Here is an 18695-nt window from a genome sequence, read left to right as displayed (position 1 = left end):
ATGAAAATATATAAAAATATGTAAATTAACCAGAAATAAATTTATTTGAAAAACTTTATTGAAAACCTCTTGTACATGTATTCTTCAATCATACGATCATTTACAGTTTTATTATTTTGAAACTTTGAAACAATATCGAACATTTTAATACCTCTGCATCTATTCATAGCGTAATAGACGCAAAAACCACCGCACGTTTTACTGTTGTTACTTTGTAGTTGTTTTGAACTAAAAGTTACAGTTTTGCTATTTCCTTCCACGAAATCATTAAATTTAAAAAAGTCTGGAGGGTAGCCGAAAGAGTCGAAAAACTCGGTATTACGATTGGACGAAAAATAGATAACTGTCCAATGCTCTCCGTCGGTAGTTGATGGGCCGGTGTTAACAACATAAAGTGCCGGAAATAACTTAACATATTTCGGTAATTTATCGGCTGCATAAACGCCGTGAAATAAATCCCTGGTGTGGAAATCACTTCGAAGGATTTTAGTCAATTGTAAAGTGTTCATTAGCTCGTATAATCAAAAACCACGGTTCTATTTTTGTCAATTTCCACGAGGTTTTGATATTCGGCGTAGTGTAGTACCGTAACCGTCTTCGTTAAATCTTTTTCAAACTTTAATTCTAATCTCACGCTTCCGTTCTTTATCAAGTGAAAATGATCGACCGAGTGACTGAGGTCTGGAGTGAGATCAAAAACAAAGAGGCAGCTTCCTTCAGCGAATTCTTCGCGATTTACAAAGTTTCCTTCGTCGATATTAAATTGTCCAGTTTGGAGAAACAAGTTAATGTACGATCTCATGCACGTTCCATCTCTAAAGTTTGGAGTTAGCGGTTTATGGGGGATACAACTACCATCAACGTACAGAGCAATATGGTTTACACCATAGTTCTGGAAATTGAAAGGAGATTTGGAATAATCGCCCAAATATGCCCCCTGATCTAAAAATCCAATTACAACTTTCTTCGGAATTTGAGAATTAAATAAGTTGTCCCTCGTAGACATTTTAGATCCGACGGGAATTGTGAATGTATTACATTCCGATCGAATAATGGGATATTTCATTGTGCCACGTTCTAAGGCTTTGGCGTGTGCTAATATAATTTCCGGGATTAGTTTCACTTTTCTAATGTAAAGCGACGCGGTTATGTACTTCAACTTGTATTTAAAGTCTCCTTTCGCCTGAATGCAGAACTCGTTTGGATTTTTTATAAACTTGAATTTTAAGTTCAGCATATTGGGTAAAAAACGTGATTGCTGACACATGTCTGTGTGAACGGTGCCGATCATATCAATTGTTCCCTTTTTCGAAAATGCCATTCTTTTCTTAAAACCTTCGTTAATATCGCAATCATCAAATTTCCCGGCTGTGTCTTTATAGAAAAGGGCACTCGTCAAAAAACTTTCCTTGGCCGGTCCACCGAAAGTTAGTAGAGTTTGAATCATGCTTTTATAAGCGTAATTTTGAGCGGACGAAGTAACCGACCGTTCGTTCATGATCAAATGTACTTCGCTGAACAAACTATGTAAAAACAGGTTCACAGGACCCACGGTTTCTTTGTCGTAGTCGGGAGCGGTACCATCAGCTTTAATAATTTTAACTTGCACGTGAAGAAGTGTTTTAGACAAGTCCAAATACGTTTCAGAGTTTCCAGGAATATCGAAATTAATGTTAGAATTTTCGTCTGCATTAGACACGGGATTGAATTCCACCCATTCTCCACTCGTAATTCCGGTTTGCGTAAGTGGCACCTCAAAAAGATCCAATTCTGAGTTAGTACATCTTCCGGACTGATGATGAATAAGAGCCATTATTTCGCGAATATGTCGGAGTGTTTCGCTACGCGTCTTCTCGTCTTCTTAGCCACGACTGAACTGACAAGTTGAATCTTTCCACGCTTTCTTTTAATACCATTTCCGGACATTTTACGTTGCACCATATCCTTTAATTCTAAAAACGTTTCCTTCCCTGCAGTCGTACCGTGATTTTTCAGAGAACTTTTTATAGGAACCCCGCTCGCCACGTCGTCCGCTACTTTGGCTCCAGTTCTTAGGAATTTTTTCCCCAAGAATATTGCGCCTTTTTTAAATATCGGAATAGCGCGCCTGAAAGCGGAAGCGAGAATATTTCCGAGACCGTAACCTTGTTGAGTGGGGAGCCCCTGATAAAATGGCATTGAACCGTTGCCTACTTGCGATCTGTAATAGTTCTCATAGTCAATCTCGCGGTTCGATCCAAACTTCACCTGGTTTAAGTAGTATCGGTCGTAGTCCGTCTCACCTTCTCCGGACAAATATTTCATGGTGCGTATCGTGTGATATCCAATACAAGAATGGAGAATGAACGTATACGTGTATTGCTTTATAGGGAAGTCCACACGCGTCGCGGTCTGAAATGTAGCGTTACGTGTGCTTTTCCCCTTTCAAACTGAACGGGTTCGCCCATTTCAGACAATATGCGTATTTCGATGGTTTGAAATCTGTTTGAAGCTACTGGAATGTAATGAGGTTTGATAAAATCCTTATCCACCGTGTCTCCATCTTTTCCTTGAACACTCAGAATTCTTAAAAGGGGCGCGTTACAATCACCTACGGACCTATTTTCGATGACGTCAGAGTATACGAACAGGGAATGGAGGCCTACATCTAAATCAACCGTAAATTGCGATAAAGATACTTTTCTGTTAATTGAAAAATCAGCCATTGAATTTCTTGTGAAACCCAGTATAGCGGCCAACGGCCCCGAAATTGTGAGTGATACTCCATTTTCCAACCGAACCGAAACCTTTCGCGTATGTTTAATGTATTTTAGTTTTACTGGTATAGTGACTGAACTAGTAGCATTTAGAACAGTAGTTCGTTTTTTATCAAATTCAAATTCCATAATCTCCAAGAGATCCGTAACGCTTCCGTAATAGCCTTTAGGTATATCAATAAAAATCGGAAACTCGCGCTCATTGTTCTTTGAAAGAGTGACTAAGCAGTTTTCTCTTAAATTGTTCCACGTTCTTGGATAACTGATCTCCGCCAAACCGACCTCGTAAGGACCGTTGAGTTGAACGCATTCCGATAGATAAGTATGATATTTGCTCACTTTATTTCCCGGAAAGAAACTCGACGATGAATCCGAAGGAAGCGTAATATAAAAACTCATAATATTACGATTTCTTTTACCCAACTGTCAAATGAGGGTGGATAACCTTTCCAACGGACAAATTTCTCAATATGACCGTCTGATGTACGTCTGCTTTTCAAAACTTTATCTATTATAAAAATGGAGTTCTGTAGGTCTTTTCCAACTTTCTGTAGTTCCTCCTTGTAGAAAACGCCCGAAATGAGCTCGAAGTTTAGATCCTCTAGTTTATATACCGGCGGGATTCTGGATATACTTCCCACTACGCGGAATAATTCTTCCGTCCAGTTAGGAAGATAACCTTTTTCGAAGGTTTTTTTGTTTTTACTTATTCTAACAATGTCCCCTATTTCGAATGGGAGGGTTAGAGGTGGCGAGAAATCAATCATGCCGTATAAAGTTTTCCAAACTTTATCGGAATTTCGAGTCGTGACGTCAACTGGTTTGCATTTGATTGATCTATGATAACTATGGTTATAGGCGTCGACAAGTTCTTTCAAAACATTGATATACTTTCTGGTATTGTTTTCGGTGAAGTAACGGTACATTCGTTCTTTTAAAGTTCTGTTGAAACGTTCGACGACCGATGCCTTTACTTCAGAATGGGTGGCGAAGAACTCTATACCCCTTAGACTTAATTCCCGCTGCACCGCGGTACAAACAAATTCATTTCCGTGGTCGCTCTGAACTCTTTTCGGTTTACGACCTGATGTTAAAATATTTTGAAACGCTTTAACCATAGTGGAACCTTTCTTATCTTTGACCGCAATCACAAAAGCAAATTTACTAAACACGTCGATACAACATAGCAAATACCTGAACCCTTTATTTTGACGGGACAGATTCTGTAAGTCGGCTAAATCAGCTTGCCATTGCTCGTCAATACCGTACACGATAGTTCGGTTCCGTTTAAATATTCGCCTCGCCGGTTTGTGTAGAGTGTACGTATCTTGATATTTTAAAAAATCTTTCACTTCTTTTATGTTGACTTTTATTCCACGTGACCTGGCGGCGCGATACAGCGATTTAATTCCGCCTAAAGAGCCCGGTTTGGAGACGTTAAAGTACAATTCCTTAAGCTTATCCATTACTTGTACTGTTGCTTTTGGTATAATACTGAAATACTAACTCTGTCGCTTCAATAATGATAATAATGAAAACTATTAACACCCCCGTCAAAACTTTCGGTGATTTGAAAAACGAATTAGTTAGACCAACCACGACAGCAGCTTCAACCGTACTTGCTTCCATCATGAAGAGTAAGAGCGAAATAAATAAATCAGGCGTTGTGATATAGATTTTATACATATTTTATTGAAATCATTACATTACAATACAATCCAATTCGTCAGTCCACTACCAACCATGCTACTGTCATTTTTATAAACAAAGTCTTTTTCTATTTTACGTTTGTTTCGCCTCTTTTTAGGAGTTTCCGTTATTTCCCTGCTCCTAAAAAGAGATCTAGGAACATTTTCTTCAGCCAAACATTGATAGAATTCGTCAATTCCGGGGACGCTTTTTACTTTTTTAGAATTGACAGCGGCATACGCGAGAAGATCTACTATATGAGAACCCGATATTGTATTACCGTGGTATAGTAATTCACCTTTTTCGGAGAATTTAATTTTTGTGGATTTCTCTATCCATTTGTACAAGGCTAAACATTCATCGATATAATAGTTTGGTACAACAGTCGAAATTTCCGTCTTCCACTTCATTAAACCACTTTTCACTTTCTTTTTCACAGCGCTATTTATTCGCTGTTGTAACTTATGGTTGAATATATTTAATTGGTCTGTTACGTTTAATTTTCCTTGTTTCATAACACGGCTAGGGTCGGTATTCAGCTCAAGAGTCGTGTCTACGTTCGGCATCTCTGCATTATTAATTTTTTCACTAGCTGTTTTAAGTCTTTTATGAACCTCCTCCGAAACTAAAATCATTTTTCGGGCCATTACTTGATAACCTTGCTTATAGCAGCACCGGCTACTGAACTTAAAATTGAGAGAATAGGTGCGAGCAAAATGGGTAAAAATCCGCCGGTTTGATTTAGTACTTTTCGTCTTTTAGTGGGGGACTGTTTTCGAACTACTTTACGAAGGACTGCGCAATGTTTCTTCAACCGCGTCTTCTGGTCTTCTGATATTTTTACAGTACCGCGCAAAACATTTATACAACATTCGGCTAAGGCTTTTAACTCTTCTCTACTTGCGTTTTTAATCGCAAACTTTCTCTGAAGCGCTTTACCCGTAGATAAATACTTTAAAAAGTTTATATTCTCTCGCACCCTATTCGACGGAACCATGTCGCGATTTTGTGCGCTTTAACGATAGCACAGCGATTGGGATCTCGGTGAAAGTCACAGTGTCGAGGTGGATTGAAACAACTTATCGTAGCAAGTTTTGGACAGCTCAAATCTTCAATGTTTATAACATCCACCTTTAAGAATTTCGATAAAACTGACGCTTTTTCCAGACCTTTGCAGTAGAATATGGTCGCTTTCTCTTTAATACGTTTCGCAACGTTATGTTGACTGTCGTACGCGTGTTGTCCTTCGTGCCAGCGTAAGTCGCAAATGTTCCTACTCAGCCATTTACACTGTCTTTTATCTACCAACGAAAGATCCGAGAAAGGAAAAGGCGGTTTGAAGGTCCATGCCTGGTAGTCTCCCGATTCTTGTATGTAAATAGCAACTTCTTTAATGATCCATTCATCTTCAGCACGGAAGAAATTAGCTTCGATAAATGCCGTCATACTACAAGTTCTAAATAGATATAAATTAACACTCTTAAGAAATGATTTTAAAATAGTTTTAAACATTAACTTACGTTCGGATATCGATGTTTCTCTCAGGAGATAGGCTCGCGGTCTAAGACATAAAAGAAATGATTAAGTTCCTTCAGGGTACCCTTAAATAAAGGCGTTATCATCTTTGTTTACGCGACCTCTGGAGCCTGTTACCAATTTCATGGTTTTTCCGATGTTTATTTCACGAAAAATCAAGTGTTTTAATCTGTGTACGGGCAACCTTTACTCCGTACTTTATCGATACTATTTACATAGCACGTGACGTCAATTGGACGGTATTTTTTCCCCAGTGATTATCTTCTTCTGTATTTACATCACAATTAACTATTTAGGTAAATAAATAGCCGCTTGCTCTCCAGGAAGAAATCCAGACCGAAGTCTATGTTTGTCTAAAGTGTTTGGTTTGAGATCGACTAACAAGTATCCATATGGCTCGGCTACTGCTTGTCTGAACGCGTCTATCACGTACTTACTATTACTCGGGGATATTTGTTTCGCGAGATGGAAAATAGCCGATTGATCCCGTGGTGATTTAAATATAACTAAATAATGCGAATTTAGGTTTAAGGTTCGTATCTCCTTGCCAGGATAATATAAATTTTGCATTAGAATTAGGATTGAAGTGTTACGATGATGACTAGCTCTAATGAATAGGTTAGTAACCTCCTTGTTATTGGCAATTTCACATAGTAAATCATCAAGTATAACTAAATTCTTAATAATTGGGTCGATAATATTAACGTCTAAAAGTCCCTCGTGAAATTCAACAGCTGGAGTATGTTTCAATACAGAATTAAATAAATCAGATTGGTATTCGGTATAACACCATATAACTCTCTCAGGAACTGGGAAAATGCACGTGCTCATATGTTTAATAAGGTTAGCAACAAATACAGACTTTCCAGATTGGGTCGCTCCCGCTATTATCCCGTTAAACGGGTGATCTAGGCTTAGGTCTATTTCCATGACTAGTAATGTCGGTGAATATACAATGAATGAAATATATGCATCTTACTTTTTTTTATTTATAACAAGTATTTCTTGGCGTTACAGATAATGAGAGTTAACATCTCTTTACAGAAATCGTTGCTTAAAAATGTATTGTTCAAAAATACATTGTGAGTGGCGTTAATGTTTAAAGCTTTTACCGCGTTACAATAGTTATCTTCGACGCGTGTGGCCCAATCAGAAAATAAACAATCATGTTCTAATTGAGACGGGTGTGACGTAAAACATCCGTTGCAGGTTAACATAATAGAGTCTCGCAACTGAGAAACAACATTGTCTTTGATTGAATTGAAAACACGTTGAGCTTCCGCTAAAAAAGTCATTACACTCTCATATTTTTCGAGTAAATTTTTCCAGAGTTCTAGCCCTACGTTAAAGCCTTTTCTCGTCATGAAGAGCGTTCCGTAACTCTTGCCAGTTCCATGAATCACCTCTCGAATATCCAACACACGACGGTCTTGATATGTAGACATCTGGATACGTTTTGTTGACGACCCTTCGAAGAACAATGTAGAGGGAGGGATAGAATCATCTGCCAAGAAAGACGTGATTCCCTCGCGTTTGCTCCATAATTCTTTAAATTCCGCTTCTGTCAATATAATGCTTGATGAACCGTCATTAAATCCTAGTTTAATTCTGGAGTCTACGGTAATAGTTAGTGACTTTTTTGGTGAAATTTCAAATACGTTTGATCCGGACCTAGGGTAGAGATAAATACCTATAAGTAACTAAAGAGGGACTGAAAACCAAAGAAAAAATTCACTTACATTTTAAGATTGGTCGTGTTCGTCTCGTAGGGACGATAGAAGGAGAATGGAGGAAGGTCCAATGTACCGACCCATATTTATACCAAATGTTATCTGATATAGACCAAAACGTCATTGTATTTCCCGTTTTGAAATCTCTCTTGGAGAATTGCACTGACCTTATCACTTTGCTCGAGCACACACTTGTTGAAACACCGGTTATAAGTCATTCCCCATTTCAAATATCTTTTGGAAAATTTCGTTGTTTGTTTATTCTATCGTTTTATATTTTATGTTTACTGACACTTGGTGTATGTCGATTGCCATTTGGTTCATATCGGATAGAGTAATGGTTCATATTTCAACTTAATTTTCATATTAAAATGTTGTTTATTTGTTAAGTCGTGATTTACCCGATCTTCGTCAGGCATAATGTGAACTGAAACACCAAAGAAAGTAACACGTTTCATAGTTCACTGTCCTAGAAGTCTCAATATCGCACCTATTTTATTTAATCATTTAAGTGACGTATGCGGGTACTTAAACGTAAAACGTTATTTCAGTTCTCTGTACCGAAATATGCCATATCCTAGCTTTTCAGTTATCTGTCCTCTAAGTACCGATATATGCTATGTTATTCCGCATAGAAAACATTTTAAAATTAACCCGTAGGATACTTAAGCTCGAAAAAACCTTGAGCAGCTTAGGTAAACAAAGCTAGGAAAAATTTCCACCCTAGGATACCTAAGCTGAAAAAACCACCTAGGATACCTAAGCTACAATTTTAGCTCCTGTGGCTCCTGTGGCTCCTGTGGCTCCTTTGGCTCCTGTGGCTCCTTTGGCTCCTTTGGCTCCTTTGGCTCCTTTGTCCCAGAACATAGACTCTTCTACTACTCATTTACGCTAGTAATAGCAATACTGTACTAATTTACTACCATTTCACTAGTATTATTATCTATACACTCTTTTTAGAAACTTTTTCTGGGCGCCGCCATTATCGTACAGACAACCAACGAGCCAGCCCTCTACCGCATAAATTTCATCCCCCCAAATCCGGTTTTTACCCCGCGCATTTAAGTCTATTATCACAAATTATTTTATCTTTGTATCAAAGGAATTTTTAAAATGTAATAGAATAGTTATTGCTGAATGCAGCCAATGCAGCTGATACGTTTCGGTACTTATTACAAAATACGAGGTGAGGCAACTCCAAAGCCGTTTTCGTTTCTCTCTCTCCTATCCCAGCTATCTGCTGCAGAAAATCTTGGTGCGCGCGGTGCAGTGGTGCCAGATCTTTTGGAAATTATTAATTATTTTTATTTTATAACGCGCTAGTACGGTGCACCCAACAGCCTAGGAATCGTAGCACTACCAAAAGAAAAATCTATGTAGTTTAGATCTCAAAACGTAATTATTATACTTTAATAATGGAAATTAATTCGGCGACGAAATAAAAATGTTTCGGCGGCGGCGGCGCCGCCGAAATTAAATTTATCAGCGGCGGCGTTTCGGCGTTATCTAAATAATCGGCGGCGGCGGCGTTTGATCGGCGGCGCTATCCTCTAGGCCTAGTCCTTAATCCGGCACTGATTTCATCGTAATAATTCAGCGTCAGTTTTCGTTATGAAAGTGTTTGAATTTCCAATGGGCCTTGGTGTGCTTAGCGTCACTAATAGGCCAATAAGAGGGCCAAATATTTAATCGGAAAAAGAAAGCAAATGGTAAGATGAGAATAAGGGTTTGAAACAGTGTATACTCTGATCCGGGCACTCGCAAACATTACTAATCTTTTATAAGACGCCGAACCTGCGTTTTTACACAGAGGTGAGATGATGAGAAAGGCGACGAGCGCGCCATCTAGGTTTCGGCCGGGCTTCGGGCTTTTACGGAATTAAAATCGCCGACGTATAGGTACATTGGTGGCGAGCCGAAAAACGTGTTTAATCTTTCAGAGGGCTCTCGGAATAAGTTTTGCGAAATCATATCACCCCAAAATCAACAAAAGCTTTCTACGCTGCAATAAGAACTTCAATTTAATTAAAATTACCCGCTCTACCCGTTTTATTGTACCCGCAAAGCCCTTAGAATTCAACGCATTTTTTACACTAGATGGCGACAATTTATATTTTAACGGAATGGGAATAAGCTCTCCCTGATTTATTACAAAAACCAAAGTTTAAGCAATGTTCTCTGTAACGAAAAATAATATTTTATTTGTTTTTAAGTTGCACATTTTTTATCGCTAGAGGTGCTTATATTTTGGTATGCTCAAGGCTAGTTTCACGTCACTCCAGACAAAGCTTTCAGAACTATTTTAGCCAAACTGACACACTTATGGAACATAAATATAGACTTATGGTAACATAAAGCCCATATTTAATTGCACAATAGTTATTTTTAAGCCAATATTTAAAAATCTGAGTTCGCTGGTTACAGAGAGAATTATAATTATGACTGCAGACTTTGATTTTTCATCGAGATCATTTATTCTTTGTTGAAGGCATGAAAAAAGAAACCAAGCTCAGACCTTTGTATCAGGCCCTTGTATCAGACCTTTGTATCAGGCCCTTGTATCAGACCTTTGTATCAGACCTTTGTATCAGGACCTTGTATCAGACCATTGTATCGGACCATTGTATCAGACCTTTGTATCAGGCCCTTGTATCAGACCTTTGTATCGGATCTTTCAGACCTTTGTATCGGACCATTGTATCAGACCTTTTTATCGGACCTTTGTATCGGACCATTGTATCAGACCTTTCAGACCTTTGTATCGGACCATTGTATCAGACATTTTTATCGAACCATTGTATCAGACCTTTGTATCAGACCATTTTATCCGACCTTTTTATCAGACCTTTGTATCGGACTATTGTATCGGACTATTGTATCGGACTATTGTATCAGACTATTGAATCAGACCTATGTATCAGAACCGAATAGATCTCTTATCTTCTTACCGTGTTAATATTATTTGCATGAAACATGCACCTTAGCCCCTCTGATCTAACAAAAGATGTTTCGGAAGGAAAAAATAGCTATTACGTCAGGAAATATACTATATCCGTAATGAAATATCCCTCCGCGGCTAAATTTTTAGATTTTAGGCAATAGAATTTCAGCCGTGATGCAGTGTATGTTTCCGCGGTTTTGGTAGGAAAATTATTATTATAGTGGATTTGATAAAATATTTCATCCACAATTTTAAAGACTACCCATCTTCAATTCGTGACCGAAAACTATCGCTACGCCCTCTTTGGTTCGCCATTAAAAGCTAGATAGGCTAAAGCAGACGAAATTAGTTTTTCCTCATCGTTATTCGTAAATTTGACTTAATAAATTATGATACTTGGATTTTAATATAATTTTTGCATCTGTTGCTTATATTTTGATAAGTTTATTTAAGAAAAAACATTCTAATGACTTTTAAATTTGTCTGTAGCAAACGCTCATCAAACGCGTCTTTGTTTACAATTAGCTGGCGGAGGAGTTAAAATTATACAACTGTAGTTTTAATTAGCAATTCTACTGATTTGGTTAAAGGCCTATCATTTAATTGGAATGCCTCCGCTACTGCAATGGCCGTTTTCACTTTTTTAATAAAAGACTGATGGTTGCAACAATATAGAATATTGTCGTCCACAATTTCATCATTTACCAACTCATTAATTATTGAAAATAATATATTCCGCTGATTTTCGAGCGCTGACTAGAAAAAACACCGTTCAGCAACTTCCTACTTCACTATGACGACACACTTTGAATAAATGTAAATAAGTTTATCTATTAAATGAATTTATAAATTGACGTGCGCAGTTTGCATTCTTAAGGACATTTAGTCTTTTCGTTAGTATCGTCCAAGCTATAGTTTTGTCAGCGTCGTATGCCCTGTTCCTAAGAAGTACGATGACACAATATCGCTTAAATAGTCACTGCATACTACACACGTATCAAAATGAACTAGATAAAATTGATATGAATGAGCTAGTTAAAGAGTTCATTTATAAAGAGAGTAGAGTTAAAATCTTTAGCTAATCATAAGTACGATGATAAAATAAAATAAAATTTGTGTGAATATGCTGTGACTTCATAGCTTGTTTGATTCTGACTTAGTTAATAAACCAGCTGTTTAATTCGACTACAATCAATAACTTATAAGTTAAAGAAAATCTGGAAATAACCTTTAAATATCTCGACAAAAAATCTAGCGCTTTATACCCCAAAAAAACCTTCAGATTAGTTTCGGGTTTAAACTATCTGGTTTGCATTTTGGCTCATAGCAACTTATCTGATACAATCTGAGCGTAAATGCAGCTAATCTGATATTTGATCTATCGTAAATATTAACCAAGTTCAGATAACGCGGGTGGTTTCTGCCCATCGTTTAACTATAGCCCCCCTTAATTTCAGTTATTTTTTGTAGTTTTCTAGTTTGTACTCATACTGTGTAGTCTTTTTTTTATTAATTGATCAGTTTTTCAAAACCTTTGCGGAATTTTTTAAAAAAGGAGTTAGCACATTTTAACATTGAAGTAGGGATTTTACGCGGAGCAAGTAATGAAGCGGAGAATGGTACGAATTAAAAGATGTTTTTTGCAGTTTGATCTGCCCCTCGAGAGGCCGGACTAATTATCTTTTAAATAAGAAACAAAAAAAAACGATGTAGCGACCAAAGCGCAAAACTTTACTTTCATCGAAAATTAAAAGTCTTCTCTTTCAAAGTTAAGCCTTGGCATTAAGTTGCAGCTAAGCCGATGCTTACCTCGCTCTAGTAACAAAGGCAACGGTAATGGAACGTCTTTACTTTATGAAGCCTAATACGCAACTCGGTGACATTCCTCCGTAACTTCACCAGGGCGGCCTATAAATAGTTCCGGGAAGCGGAGGACGGTTCTTATTTCTTCGCTAGGCCTTAAACGCGCGCTTTCACTGTTGAAGAAGGACATTTGGGTAGAGTCATTGCAGTGTACTGGTGTACTACCGACACTTCGGTGCGAACATTTCGGAACACGGGCATCACTGTACACTGACAGTTCTGTGAACAGACACCACTGTACACTGACAGTTCTGTGAACAGACATCGCTGTACACTGACAATTATGTGAACAGACATCGCTGTACACTGACAATTCTGTGAACAGACATCACTGTACACTGACAGTTCTGTGAACAGACATCACTGTACACTGACAGTTCTGTGAACAGACACCGCTGTACACTGACAGTTCTGTGAACAGACATCGCTGTACACTGACAGTTCTGTGAACAGACATCACTGTACACTGACAGTTCTGTGAACAGACATCACTGTACACTGACAGTTCTGTGAACAGACATCGCTGTACACTGACAGTTCTGTGAACAGACATCACTGTACACTGACAGTTCTGTGAACCGACATCACTGTACACTGACAGTTCTGTGAACAGACATCACTGTACACTGACAGTTCTGTGAACAGACATCACTGTACACTGACAGTTCTGTGAACAGACATCACTGTACACTGACAGTTCTGTGTACAGACATCACTGTACACTGACAGTTCTGTGAACAGACATCACTGTACACTGACAGTTCTGTGAACAGACATCACTGTACACTGACAGTTCTGTGAACAGACATCACTGTACACTGACAGTTCTGTGAACAGACATCACTGTACACTGACAGTTCTGTGAACAGACATCACTGTACACTGACAGTTCTGTGAACAGACATCACTGTACACTGACAGTTCTGTGAACAGACATCACTGTACACTGACAGTTCTGTGAACAGACATCACTGTACACTGACAGTTCTGTGAACAGACATCACTGTACACTGACAGTTCTGTGAACAGACATCACTGTACACTGACAGTTCTGTGAACAGACATCACTGTACACTGACAGTTCTGTGAACAGACATCACTGTACACTGACAGTTCTGTGAACAGACATCACTGTACACTGACAGTTCTGTGAACAGACATCACTGTACACTGACAGTTCTGTGAACAGACATCACTGTACACTGACAGTTCTGTGAACAGACATCACTGTACACTGACAGTTCTGTGAACAGACATCACTGTACACTGACAGTTCTGTGAACAGACATCACTGTACACTGACAGTTCTGTGAACAGACATCACTGTACACTGACAGTTCTGTGAACAGACATCACTGTACACTGACAGTTCTGTGAACAGACATCACTGTACACTGACAGTTCTGTGAACAGACATCACAGTACACTGACAGTTCTGTGAACAGACATCACTGTACACTGACAGTTCTGTGAACAGACATCACTGTACACTGACAGTTCTGTGAACAGACATCACTGTACACTGACAGTTCTGGGGACAGACATCACTGTACACTGACAGTTCTGTGAACAGACATCACTGTACACTGACAGTTCTGTGAACAGACATCACTGTACACTGACAGTTCTGTGAACAGACATCACTGTACACTGACAGTTCTGTGAACAGACATCACTGTACACTGACAGTTCTGTGAACAGACATCACTGTACACTGACAGTTCTGTGAACAGACATCACTGTACACTGACAGTTCTGTGAACAGACATCACTGTACACTGACAGTTCTGTGAACAGACATCACTGTACACTGACAGTTCTGTGAACAGACATCACTGTACACTGACAGTTCTGTGAACAGACATCACTGTACACTGACAGTTCTGGGGACAGACATCACTGTACACTGACAGTTCTGGGAACAGACATCACTGTACACTGACAGTTCTGTGAACAGACATCACTGTACACTGACAGTTCTGTGAACAGACATCGCTGTGCACAAACAGCTCGATGATCATTTCTCAATTCAATCAGCATATACATTTTTAAATGGTGTGTTTATTAAACACGTTTCGGAACAAAAGCATGTGTGTATCATTTATGTAAAGACTTTCTACTAGGGTTTCTATTTCTAACGGCCAACTGACTGGTTAGTCGGGGCGCATTGTCAGTTAATCAGACCACGATAATCGTTTTACGCCCCTCACGCAAGTAATCTGATCTTGGTTAATCGGGTCGCAATTGTCAGATATTCAGTTAATCAGATCAGGATAATCGTTTTTTCCCCTCATCCAAGTAATCTGATCTCATATTGCATCTGATACATTATCACAATTAACCGATCTGAACTTATCTGTTAAAATTCATCTGACTAGATTCAGTTAGCTGACTTTTACGTTTAGTGTACATAAAATCTTGTAACAATTAAATCAAAATAAAAGAAATTAAAACAAAAAATAAACTAAATTTCTAAATAAAAACTATTAATTTACTAAAATATTCATATTGTAATTTTCTTTAAAAAAAGCCACAAAAATCTGGATTTTTTCAAGTGGCTATAACCGGTTTTAACCAGGTGGCTATAACCGGTATGGCTGGTTCTATGCCAACCCTGGATTCTGCTTAGTTTGGACTTCAATAATCTATTTTGCATTTTGACTCTTGTTAACTGATAATATCTTAAATGCGGCTCTAATAACTGATATATTTGTAATTATTTGCCCAAGCCAAATGGGTTTGAATCACTACTTTCAAAAACTTTAATATTGTAAATGTAAATAACCCTAGGCTGTGTAATTTTAACATTGTACATCGCGAGATATATTGTACTTTTGAAAGTACAAGTAAACTGAAATGTCCATACACCGAGAGGTCTATAAATCGAAATGTCCATACACCGAGAGGTCTATAAATCGAAATGTCTATACGCCGAGATGTCTATAAATCGAAATTCCCATATGCCGAGATGTCTATAAATCAAAATGTTCATACACCGAAATGTCTATAAATCGAAATGTCCATACACCGAGATGTCCATAAATCAAAATGTCCATACACCGAGATGTCTATAAATCGAAATGTCCATACACCGAGATGTCCATAAATCAAAATGTCCATATACGGAAATGTCTATACACCATAATCAGAGAACTTGAGCTCCGGAAAACATTTTTTTAAAGGACAAAAACGCGTAAAATTTAATATTTTTTGGGTTTTTAATCGAAATAGTTATTGCATAATTGCCAGTGATTTTCGAAACGAAACTTTTCCCCAAGATATTTCTTCTACTTCATCCGATTCTGAGTTGCTATTCGAAAAATTCGTGAACTTAGCTCATAAAAATTTCATACACCTTAATGTACGTACACTAGAATGGCCTTAAATCCAATGTCGCCCAAAAAAATATTGGGACAAAGGATTATAACTTGGATATATAAAACTTAGCAGCTAGGATTCAAGAATTGATTCACATTCTCGAGATTTGTATTACTTTTTCTTGCTCAGACGTTTGTGATAATACAGATTTTAAACATTTTAAAAGTACAATGAAGCAAAACAAACATTTCCTATACACAAATAATTAATATTCCCAACCGCGTTTGGTTAAGAACAGTAATTTTAAGATAAAATAAATCATTTTTGGAATAAATTACCAATCGCGCTAACTTCGGATATCTAAAAATTACCACCCAAATAACCTGATCAGTAGTTAGCACTTGGAGGTGCATAGCAGCATAATTGGGTGTAATGCCTTAAGTTAATATTTCAGATCGCTGGCCATCCAAGTTGCTACGCCATTGTACCTAACGCGATCAAATTTCACACAAAATGGTCGTATACTTTTGTGAAAAATTTCCATTCTCAACGACGTTTTACAAATGATTAAAAGTTCTTTATGTAAAGTCGATATGCCTGTCCATTCATGTATGATTGGATATAGTTTAGTCAAAACCTATTGATGATTTCATAAGCTCCTTATCCTAAAATCCACTACGTATCTCATCGGGTCCCTAAAACTGTGGAGGAGGGCTTAAAAGATGGTAGTCACGTGACTTTGTGGAGAACTGCAGCGCCTTCTATCCTAAGCAATACAAACCATTATTAATTTTATTTTTATCATTATCTAATTATTATTTAAAACATCTCGTAATGGAAAGGTGGGAGGTAATTAGCCGTCTGCAGTATCTGGAAGAATAATATTTTTCTTTTCCGTCGCACGGCCAACTATGAACACAAAGTACCTAATCGAAGTTGGCTGTGATATGGTAGTCACGTGATTTGGTTTTCCCATTGTAACAAGTTGGTTAGGACCAAATTTATTTTAAAGTTTCGCCTATTAACATAGTCATTATGGCGGGAGTAGTGGCGTGCTCCTGTAATCCCAGGCGTCTGGGAGGCAGAGTTTGTGGATGGCCGGGTGAGGACGACCACCAATCCCCCAACGGGTGGTCGGAATACTTCCGCCACGGGTGTCCCCACCAATGTCCCTACGTATCGCCCTGTTGGCGTGGCCGTTACGCGTATCTCACCCTGATTAATCGGATCTTAGCCGGGCTCGCGGTCTTCTCAGACTCGATCGGCCCTTCCTTCTTTGAATAAATTATCCCGAAGTACAAATAAATACATTCTTAATTTAGCAGTTCACGATCTCACAAGGAGACAACCCGAGGTGTTACACACCGATTTTGTTCAAACTCGGAGGATTGGTAGACCTTCATGTAACTTGGAAAATCCTAAAGGTAATTTATTCAATAGCCAACCGCTTTGCCATGGCAACGAAAAATATTGTTGACAACATAAAATAACATGGGATTTTGACCGATTTCCCTGTGAAAAAATTAAAAAAATTGTTCAAAATGTGACCAATTTTGATTTTTTTTCGTCAATTTTTATCAATTTTTTTTTATAATTTTGGTATTTTAATTTTTTTTTCAATTTTGTAAAATGTTTCACAGGGGGGACCCTTGGAATCGGTCAAAATCCCATGTTATTTTCAATGGGAAAATTTGCATTTTATGTTGTCTAAAACATTTTTCGTTGCCATGGCAAAACCGTTGCCCATTGAATAAAATCCCTGTAGGATTTTTCAAGTTACATGAAGGTCTATCAATCCCCAGAGTTTGAACAAAATCGGTGTGTAACAACTCGGGTAGTCTCCTTGTCAGCGCTATAAATTAATTCTTGGTTGACAGACTCACAATAATCAAGCGTCTTTGGTAATTTGCAGGCACCCAAGTACCACTGATCCTAGTGGGCAACAAGAACGACTTGGTATCGGAACGGCAAGTGTCGGAGGAACTGGTTCAACAAACGTCGAACGAGATGCTGCTCCGCTGTTGCTACATCGAGACCAGCGCCAAATACAACGTCAACGTCAGCCAACTCTTCATTCAGCTGTTGCAGCAGGCCAAGACCATGGAGGAAGCCGCCGCCGCCGAACTGGCCAATCGGAGGCCTTCCAGACGACTCAGCCGGCGACTCAGCTCTTTCGGGTCACTTCCGGCGTGGACGATACGTCGCAAGTCCAGCACTACCAAACTGACCGAAGAGTCCGAGATTCCTCGCGAAGCAGCCGATAACAAATGCGTACTTCTCTAATATATTTTAAAACGAAAAAATGGACACTCCAACTGGATCGACAACCCTGGTATTTTTATAAGCTATACAAGCAAAATGGTTTTAATTAGGGACAGCAACAAATATTATGACTTAACCAACTTGTTTTATATTTTTCATTTACGAAATCGTAAAAGACGAAAAGTAATAACGTGATGCTTTACGGTGACTGGTATGCCTTGTATTTTGTGAAAAGATTTAGTTAAGAACGCATTTCGATATGGTTATTTCCTGGTAAACAAATTCTAAGTATGCCACTTAATAGCCTATGACCCCACTATAGGATTAAGCCACGAAAGTCCTTTAGAAAATGTTACTTAAGTGAGATACAGAGGTCAAAAGGTTAAATATTTTAATTTTAATTTTCCTAGTACTCCTTTGGGTGACATCCGATTTCGTTATCGGTGTTGGAGGGCTTTCGAATGCGCATCTACTTGTTGGTGTCAGACGTTTTGGTCACGATGTGGGGTTGGTGACCTAGTGTTATTAAGACCTGAACCCCTGGAGCAACACTAGTCGAATAAGTATTCATTTTAAAGCTTGGGCCCTCGGCAACGCGAA

General features: G+C 38.4%; 1 pseudogene across 1 annotated transcript in view; it reads left to right on the top strand.

The window, feature by feature from the left end:
* Window positions 1–18275, top strand: part of LOC149921230 (ras-related protein Rap1 pseudogene) — a 113810-nt pseudogene extending 95535 nt beyond the window's left edge. Inside the window, exon 3 of the transcript XR_016477137.1 lies at window positions 17746–18275. The product of XR_016477137.1 is annotated as a ras-related protein Rap1 pseudogene (transcript). The remainder of the gene's footprint in view (window positions 1–17745) is intronic.
* Window positions 18276–18695: the final 420 nt, after the last annotated feature.

The sequence above is a fragment of the Leiobunum rupestre genome, chromosome 11 (genome assembly GCF_980474605.1).
Source record: "Leiobunum rupestre chromosome 11, qqLeiRupe1.1.hap1, whole genome shotgun sequence".
NCBI lineage: Eukaryota > Metazoa > Arthropoda > Arachnida > Opiliones > Sclerosomatidae > Leiobunum > Leiobunum rupestre.
Note: the sequence above shows the minus strand (reverse complement) of the source record. Positions and strands in the feature narration are given on the sequence as shown.